Below are 8,064 nucleotides of genomic sequence, written 5' to 3' on the forward strand. Positions count from 1 at the left end.
TGGGCGCCGATTGGCAGCGGGCTAGTGACGTGCGCGCCCCGCGGACGCCGAGGGGGCGCGCGCGGCCGCGAGGTGCGGAGCCGCGGGAATGGATGAGTAGGGCCGCCCTCCGTGGAAACACGGTTTTGAAGAGGGCCTGCGTACACGCTGGGCCCTTCACATCTGTAGACGGTGGAGGCCAGGAGAAAGGATACTGTGTGCGATGAGGTAAAGCATGTGAGAGTGCTTTGTAACCGGAAAGTGCCTTTCAAAAGTGAGTTGCTCCTCTCGTCGCTTTTTACTTACACCGCTCTCGTCACGACCCCTTCTTCCTGGAACTGGTTGGGTACCTTGGCCCTAGCATTGCATACTCCTCTAAGAGCACCCTCCCCGTCTACCCTGCGGTGCCCAACTCCGTTCCCTCGCCCCTGCAAGCCAGGTTTTTGTTTTTGTTTTTGTTTTCGTTTTTAAGTTAAAATACCTGAGCTACGAACTGCTTAAATTAAGCTTTGCCACTCGGCAGTTTTGTGCAACCCTGAGGGTTTTGTTTTGTTTTTGCAGCTTAGATAGGACCCGTGATATTCCTTCTTTCGATACTTTCATTTCCTTCTGCAGATGATCAGTTCTTTTTTCGGTTAACTAAAACTAGGAAAGTGTAAAGGAATATAAACCTTTAAAGCGACTTTTATGGTGCAGGATTTCTACTATAAGCTAAAGTATCCGTGAAGATCTTTAGATTTTATTTTTATTAATATCTTTTTAAAAACTGAAGAGTGGAAGGAGACCGCTTCACTTCCTTGCAACACCTGCCTTGACATGACTTTGTTTCCTATTTTTACCAAAGTGAAATATCCCTAGTAATGCCCTTGGTGACTGCGTGTTGTGTATGTGGTGTGATATCTTAATAAGGTGCCTCCGTACAGTTCTGAGCTCCACCTGACTATTAACATATAATACCAACGAACTGATCATGGTCCGGTATTTCGTTTTGTGTGACTTAATGTTAACAGCTAGTTGTAATAAATACGTTTTATTCTTTATTTTTTCCCTTGTTATTTTCATTTTAAAACGAGGAAAGGAAGCCATTTTTTAAAGTAACTTTTCGTTCTCTAGACTCTCTGATTTTTAATATCTGATGGGTTTTCACTAAAAAAAATAAATAACCGTATGAGAGTTAGTTGAATTCAGATCTAGATAAACCAATTTTCTATTGTTTTACCTTGTTCAAAATCCAATTACGTTGGAAATTCTATGAAAATGCTTAGATACAGGTTCATGAGCTAGAGCAATATAGAAGGTTACATACAAAGTGATGATCAAAAGGTTGTTTACATTAGGATTTCCTTTCCATTTCTTTTTGGGAATTTACTTTTGGTTTAGTGAGAGAAGGACCCTGAAGTTTGTTTATTCTGAATTTAATATTCTCAAACATCCTTGTCCTCTGGACTGTTCTGTTAGGGGTTATCTTTAATAATCTCTGCTGATCATATGTAGAAATACCCTTGGGGAGATGATTGCGGTAGGAGTGTGTTGGGAGTGAGGGAAATGAAGGGAGGAAAGGCTTGGAGACAGCCACTAAATATTTTTTTCTCAATTAAAGGCTTTGTGGTCTTGACAAGGGCAAAACAAGCTGTGTTGAGTGAGATTCTTTAGGCTTCTGAAGTTTTTCTTTAAAGGAATTAAAAAATAAATACTTCATTTAAGACGTACAGCATAATAAAATGCTGAGGTGCCGAAGGTGCAATTTGGTGTGACCACTGCACAGATAAATATATAGAGAATAATGTGTCCAACACCTAAGCAATAGAGCTTCTTTTGGTCCTTTCCAACCATAGTTGGTCCCCCTACCACCACCACCACCACCACCGCCGCTGCTGCCACCACTGCTATTCTGCCTTGCTTTGAATGTTCTTTAACTTCATATAAAAGGAATTATACAGTATGTAGTTCTTCTGTGTCTGGGTTCCCTGAGCAGTTGATGTAGATAGCTGATTTGCTATTTCCAAGTAGAAGAAATATAGTAAGTGGAAGTCTCTCATCCATTGATCTTCCTTTCTTCTTCCTTCCTTTTTCCTTCCTCCTTCCTTCCTCTTTTTTTTCCTTTCTTCTTCCATTCTTTCTTTCTTTCATCTTAAAATTTAGAGAAGATGCATTACATGAACTACATTCATGTATAAAAGGAGATAGTTCCTAACCAAATCAATAAAAATTCTTACTGTGTATTATAGGGAATAGTTTCTTAGATTCTTTTTACCTTAAAATTTAAATCTTGGGGCACCTGGGTGGCTCAGTCGGTTACGCGTCTGACTTCAGCTCAAGTCATGATCTCACAGTCTGTGAGTTCAAGCCCCACATCGGGCTCTGTGCTGAAAGCTCAGAGCCTGGAGCCTGCTTCGGATTCTGTGACTCCTTCTCTCTCTGCCCTTCCACCTCTCACGCTCTGTCTCTCTCTTTCTCTCTCTCAAAAATAAACATTAAACAAAATTTTAATCTTATGGGACTCCTGGGTGGCACAGTACGTTAAATGTCTGACTCTTAATTTTGGCTCGGGTCATGATCACAGTTGATGGGATCCGGCCCCACAGTTCAGACCTCCTTGGGATTCTCTGTCGCCAGTTGGCACGTGTGCACGCTCTCTCTCGCCGTCTCAAAATAAATAAATAAACATTAAAAAAAATAAATAAATTTAGGGACACTTGGGTGGCTCAGTCAGTTGAGCATCCAATTTTGGCTCAGGTCATGATCTTGCGGTTTGTGAGTTCAAGCCCTACATTGGGCTCTATGCTGACAGCTCAGAGCCTGCAGTCTGCTTCAGATTCTGTGTGTCCCTCTCTCTCTCTCTTCCCTTCCCCAACTCCTATGCGTGTGCTCTCTCTCTCTCTCTCTCTCAAACATAAACGTTTTTTTAAAAAATACATCTAAATCTTGAAAAATAAAATTTAAATCTTGTTTCATTTATATTTTAAGTTTATTTTGAGAAAGAGAGAGTGTGTATGTACACAAGTTGGGGAGGGGTGGAGAGAGAGGGAAAGAGAGAATCCCAAGCAGGCTCCACACTGCCAACACAGAACCTGATGTAGGGCTTGAACCATGAGATTGTGAACCATGATGAACCATGAGATTATGACCTGAGTCAAAACCAAGAGTCAAATGCTTAACCAACAGAGCCACCCATGCACCCCTGTAATAGGATATTTATTAATTGTTGTTATGACTAGGTATAATTGTTTTGTGTGTATAATGAATGGTTAGTATCATCATCAATGAATGAGTCTTTACTCTGGCTTTGAGATCTTAAGTTCAGAAATACTACCTTCTGACCACAACCTTGTATATTTGTTTATACATCGTCTACTCCCTTACTCCTATGAAACTTATTCTTTGACTTAAAGATATTTAGTGTTGAAACCATCTCTGTTATTCTAGTCTGTTAGTCCATTCCTGGATTTATTTACTTTTTCCATTCCTCCAAATCTTCACTATTTTACATTATTTATTTATTAAGCTTTCTAATTATTACTACCAGACTTATTTTGAGCTTCGATGACCTTGAATTCTAGTTAACAGATAAGCTCTCCTCACCAGCACCTCTGAAGATAGCTATAATTCCTCCTATAACTAGCATCAGCCCTTCTCTCCTAGTCTTCTGCACCCTGTGTTCTGGAGCTCATCCTCCAAGATTTTGCTTCATCAGTTATTTCCTCAGATTTTCATTTTTCTTGATCTCTACTGGCCACAGAACCTGATGATCTTCAGGCCTTTAGATTTCACCAACTATTAAGTTTTTTAATTGCGAAAATGTAGGTTCCCCAACTTTTTATTTTGTCAAGAAAATATATTTAAAAGCAGTATAATAGCGCGCCCTGGGTTGGCCCAGTCAGTTGAGAGTCACTCTTGATTTCGGCTCAGGTCATGATCCCAGGGTAGTGGAATCGAGCCCTGGATCGGGCTCTGTGCTGAATGTGGAGCCTATTTGGGATTCTCTCTCTTTCTGACTCTCCCTGCTTGCATTCTCTCTCCCTCTCTATAATAATAATAATAATAATAATAATAATAATAATAATAATAAATTTAAGGAGTGCCTGGGTGGCTCAGTCCATTAAGCATCCAACTCATGGTTTCACTCAGGTTATGATCTCACTTTTCATGAGATCAAGCCCCACGTCAAATCCCCTGCTTGGGATTCTCTTTCCCTCTCTCTCCTCTCTCTCTCTCAAAATAAATAAACTTGAAAAAAAATAAAAGCAATATAACAAACAACAAAAAAAACCTCTGCCATTAGGGGTGCCTGAGTGGCCTGAGTGGCTCAGTCAGTTAAGCATCCGACTTCAGCCCAGGTCATGATCTTACAGTTCGTGAGTTCGACACGACAGCTCAGAGCCTGGAGCCCGCTTCGGATTCTGTGTCTCCCTCTGTCTGCCCCTCTGCTGCTTGTACTCTGTCTCTCGCATTGTCTCAAAAATAAATAAACGTTTAAAAAAAAATTAAAAAAAAAAAACCCTCTGCCCCTTACTACTGGAAGGTAGTATATCATAACAGTTAAGACCACTGACTCTGGAACTGGACTGTTTGGACTAGAATTCTGGCTCTGCCAAGGTAAATTATGTAACCTTTCAAAATGTAGATAGTATTGGGGTGCCTGGGTGACCCAGTCAATTAAGTGTCCGACTTTGGCTCAGGTCATGATCTCGCGGTTCGTGAGTTCGAACCCCACGTCGGTCTCTGTGCTGACAGCTCAGAGCCTGGAGCCTGCTTCAGATTCTGTCTCTCTTTCTCTCTGCCCCTCCCCTGCTCACACTCTTGTCTCTCTGTCTCTTTCTCAAAAATAAGTAAACATTAAAAAAAATGTTTTAAGCTAGTTTAAGAAATATAGATGGATGGATGGATGGATGGATAGATAGATAGATAGATAGATAGATAGATAGAACCTATCTCTTAAGGTTGTACTGTATGTAGAAATTCAGTGGATTAAAACATATAAAGCAACTAAACTCACCTGGCACATATACATGCACAGTTGTGTTATCTTTTATCATTGTCATAATTATTTATATCACTATTAGCACATCTTTTTATTATAGCTGTACTTTGTTTTGTTTTTCACAGTGGTTGCTGTAGGGCTGCATGGTCAGTTTGATAGTGCAGTGTGTTAGTGCTAATCACATGTAGCTCTTGGGTATCTTATTAAGATTGCTGTAAGTATAAAATGCTTAAGGGGACCCCACACAGATTTCGGGACTTCTTCAGAAACAAAGAGTAGATTGTACAAGTTTATGGAGAGAAAAAAAACAGGTTTCATGTGATGTACACAAAGGTTAATGTGCTGCACTTCTCAGTAGCAACTCTGCAAACAAAAGGATAATAGAGCAGTGCTTGAAAATTCTGATGAAAAATTAATTGTAATTTAGAATTCTGAATAAGCCAACCTGTAAGTTAATTATGGGGCTAGACTAAAGTTATTTTCAAACCTAAAAGGTCTCAGAAAATACACATTTTGTACATCTTTTCTTAAGAAGCTAATGGAGAATGTGTACAACCTAAGTTAGGATTAAACCAAGAAAAAGTAGGGCATGTGATTAAGGAAATATGAAACCCAAACTAAAAGAGAGGTAAAGGAGTTGCGCATTGATGAATTGAAACAGTAAGATGAAATTAATGGAACACCTAACACAGGCATAGCTTTGTTTATTGTGCTTCGCAGATAATGCATTTTTTACAAACTGAAGGTTTGTGGTAGCCCTGTGCAGAGCAAGTCTGTTGGCACCATTTTCCAACAGCTTTTGCTCTCTTTGTGTCTTTGTGTCACACTTTGGTAATTCTCACAATATTTCACACTTTTTCATTTTTTGTTTTGGTGATCTGTGACTCGCTGAAAGCTCAAATGATGGTTAGCATTTTTAGTAATAAAGGATTTTTTTATTTTAACTTGTTTTATTTTTTATTTTTTTAAATTTACATCCAAATTAGTTAGCATATAGTGCAACAGTGATTTCAGGAGTAGATTCTTTAGTGTCCCTTACCCATTTAGCCCATCCCTCCTCCCACAACCCCTCCCGTAACTCTCAGTTTGTTCTCAATATTTGTGAGTCTCTTCTGTTTTGGCCCCCTCCCTATTTTTATTATTTTTGTTTCCCTTCCCTTATGCTCATCTGTTTCGTCTCTTAAAGTCCTCATATGAGTGAAGTCATATGATTTTTGTCTTTCTCTGACTGACTAATTTCACTTAGCATAATACCGTCTAGTTCCATCCACGTAGTTGCAAATGGCAAGATTTCATTCTTTTTGATTGCCAAGTAATACTGCATTGTATATATATGTCACATTTGCTTTATCCATTCATCCATCAATGGACATTTGGGCTCTTTCCATATTTTGGCTATTGTTGATAGTGCTGCTATAAACATGGGGGTGCATGTGTCCCTTCGAAACAGCACACCTATATCCCTTGGATAAATGCCTAGTAGTGCAATTGCTGGGTCGTAGGGTAATTCTATTTTTAGTTTTTTGAGGAACCTCCATACTGTTTTCCAGAGTAGCTGTACCAGCTTACATTCCCAAGTAATAAAGGATTTTAATTAAGGTTTGTACATTGGGTTTTTTAGACATAATGCTGTTGTACACTTAATAGGTTATAGTATAGTATAAAATAACTTACATGCACTGGGAAGCCAAAAAATTTATTTGACTCACTTTATTGAGATACTTGCTTTATTGTGGTGGTCTGGAGCTGAACCCAAAATATCTCTTAGGTATGCCTGTATGTCTGAAAGTTATTTGCAGGCTTACCCTCCTGGGCTATAGTTTGGGGTTGAATGAATGATCATTACATGAGAAACTAAGCAGATGTTTAAAAAGAACTTTTATTAAACCTATCAACTTATTTATTGAAACATTTTTAAGGGGATAAACAAAATTTACTAAAAAGAGTATTTTGATTTTGGTGTTTGGTGTTCTCACATTATACTTCCCCTTTCTTTATGAGGAACCATATTTTAACTGCCTTGCCTTACCCACAGCTTTAAGAGGAAATGCAGCAAACTGGAAATAAAAGCAAAATTGGAGAAACAAAACTGGTATTGGTGAATTAATAACATATGGTAAAGCTATTTTAAAATCATCTTCCATAATACTTCTGGTACTAAAAACAAGCAGTATATAGAATTGCCTAGTAGGAAATTTCTAGAGACATGTAGTGGAATAGAGTGAGCTTTGAAACAGCCCCTCTACCCAATAATTCTATGAGTGTATACAGTTCTTCCTCAGTTTACAATGAGGTTATGCCTCAATAAACCCATCATAAGTTGAAAATATATTAAGTCAAAAACACCTTTAATAAAGCTAATATAACTAACATCATAGCTTAGTCTAGCCTACCTTAAACATGCTTAGAATACTTACATTAGCCTATCGTTGGGCAAGATCATCTTACACAAAACCTAGTGTATAATATCTCACCTAATGTATTGAATACTGTATTGAAAGTGAAAACCAGAAGAGTTGTATTGTTACGGAATGGTTGTAAATGTATTGGTTGTTTATGCTGATTTCATGGTTGGCTGGGAGCTGTGGCTGCTGCCACTGCCCAGGATCACTAGAGAGTATCATACTGTATATCACTAGCCCAAAAGAAAACCCTAATTCAAAATTTGAAGTACAGTTTCTACTGAATGCATATTGCTTTCCCACCATCATGCAGTTGAAAAATCATGAGTCGAACCATCACAAGGGACCATCTGTATTGAGATGCCACTTTTGCAGTCATTGACTAGAAAAATATTACAGTTAAGAAGTAAATACGTACATAGATATGTGCATACATACATAACAAAAAGCTTAATTCTGTAGATCTTTGAAGTTTCCTTTTCTTTTTTGGAAGCTACCTTTTTGCCTTAGAAATGCCATACTTACTATAATCTTCATATGTAATCATTCAAAATATTAGAACAGATTCTTATTTAACTCAGAAATTTATGGAACTGGCCTACTCCCAAGTGTGATGAATTAGGCATTAAAGAAAGCAGGAATCTAATGCTTTGTGTTGTGCATAGAATAAATTTGAGATAGCTGCATTTTGTATGAAATAGT

At 38.4% G+C, this 8,064-nt stretch overlaps 1 long non-coding RNA gene across 2 annotated transcripts in view; it reads left to right on the forward strand.

Annotated features, from left to right (window-relative positions):
- The first annotated feature begins 20 nt into the window (after positions 1-20).
- The window catches only part of LOC115512371, a 20,798-nt gene continuing 12,754 nt past the window's right edge, over positions 21-8,064 (forward strand). Inside the window, exon 1 of one of the 2 annotated variants that reach the window (XR_003968375.1) lies at positions 21-253. This is a non-coding gene — a long non-coding RNA (uncharacterized LOC115512371). The remainder of the gene's footprint in view (positions 254-8,064) is intronic. The other variant, XR_003968374.1, reaches the window with a different exon arrangement.

This window comes from Lynx canadensis, chromosome B1, assembly GCF_007474595.2.
Source record: "Lynx canadensis isolate LIC74 chromosome B1, mLynCan4.pri.v2, whole genome shotgun sequence".
In the NCBI taxonomy this organism is placed as follows: Eukaryota; Metazoa; Chordata; class Mammalia; order Carnivora; family Felidae; genus Lynx; species Lynx canadensis.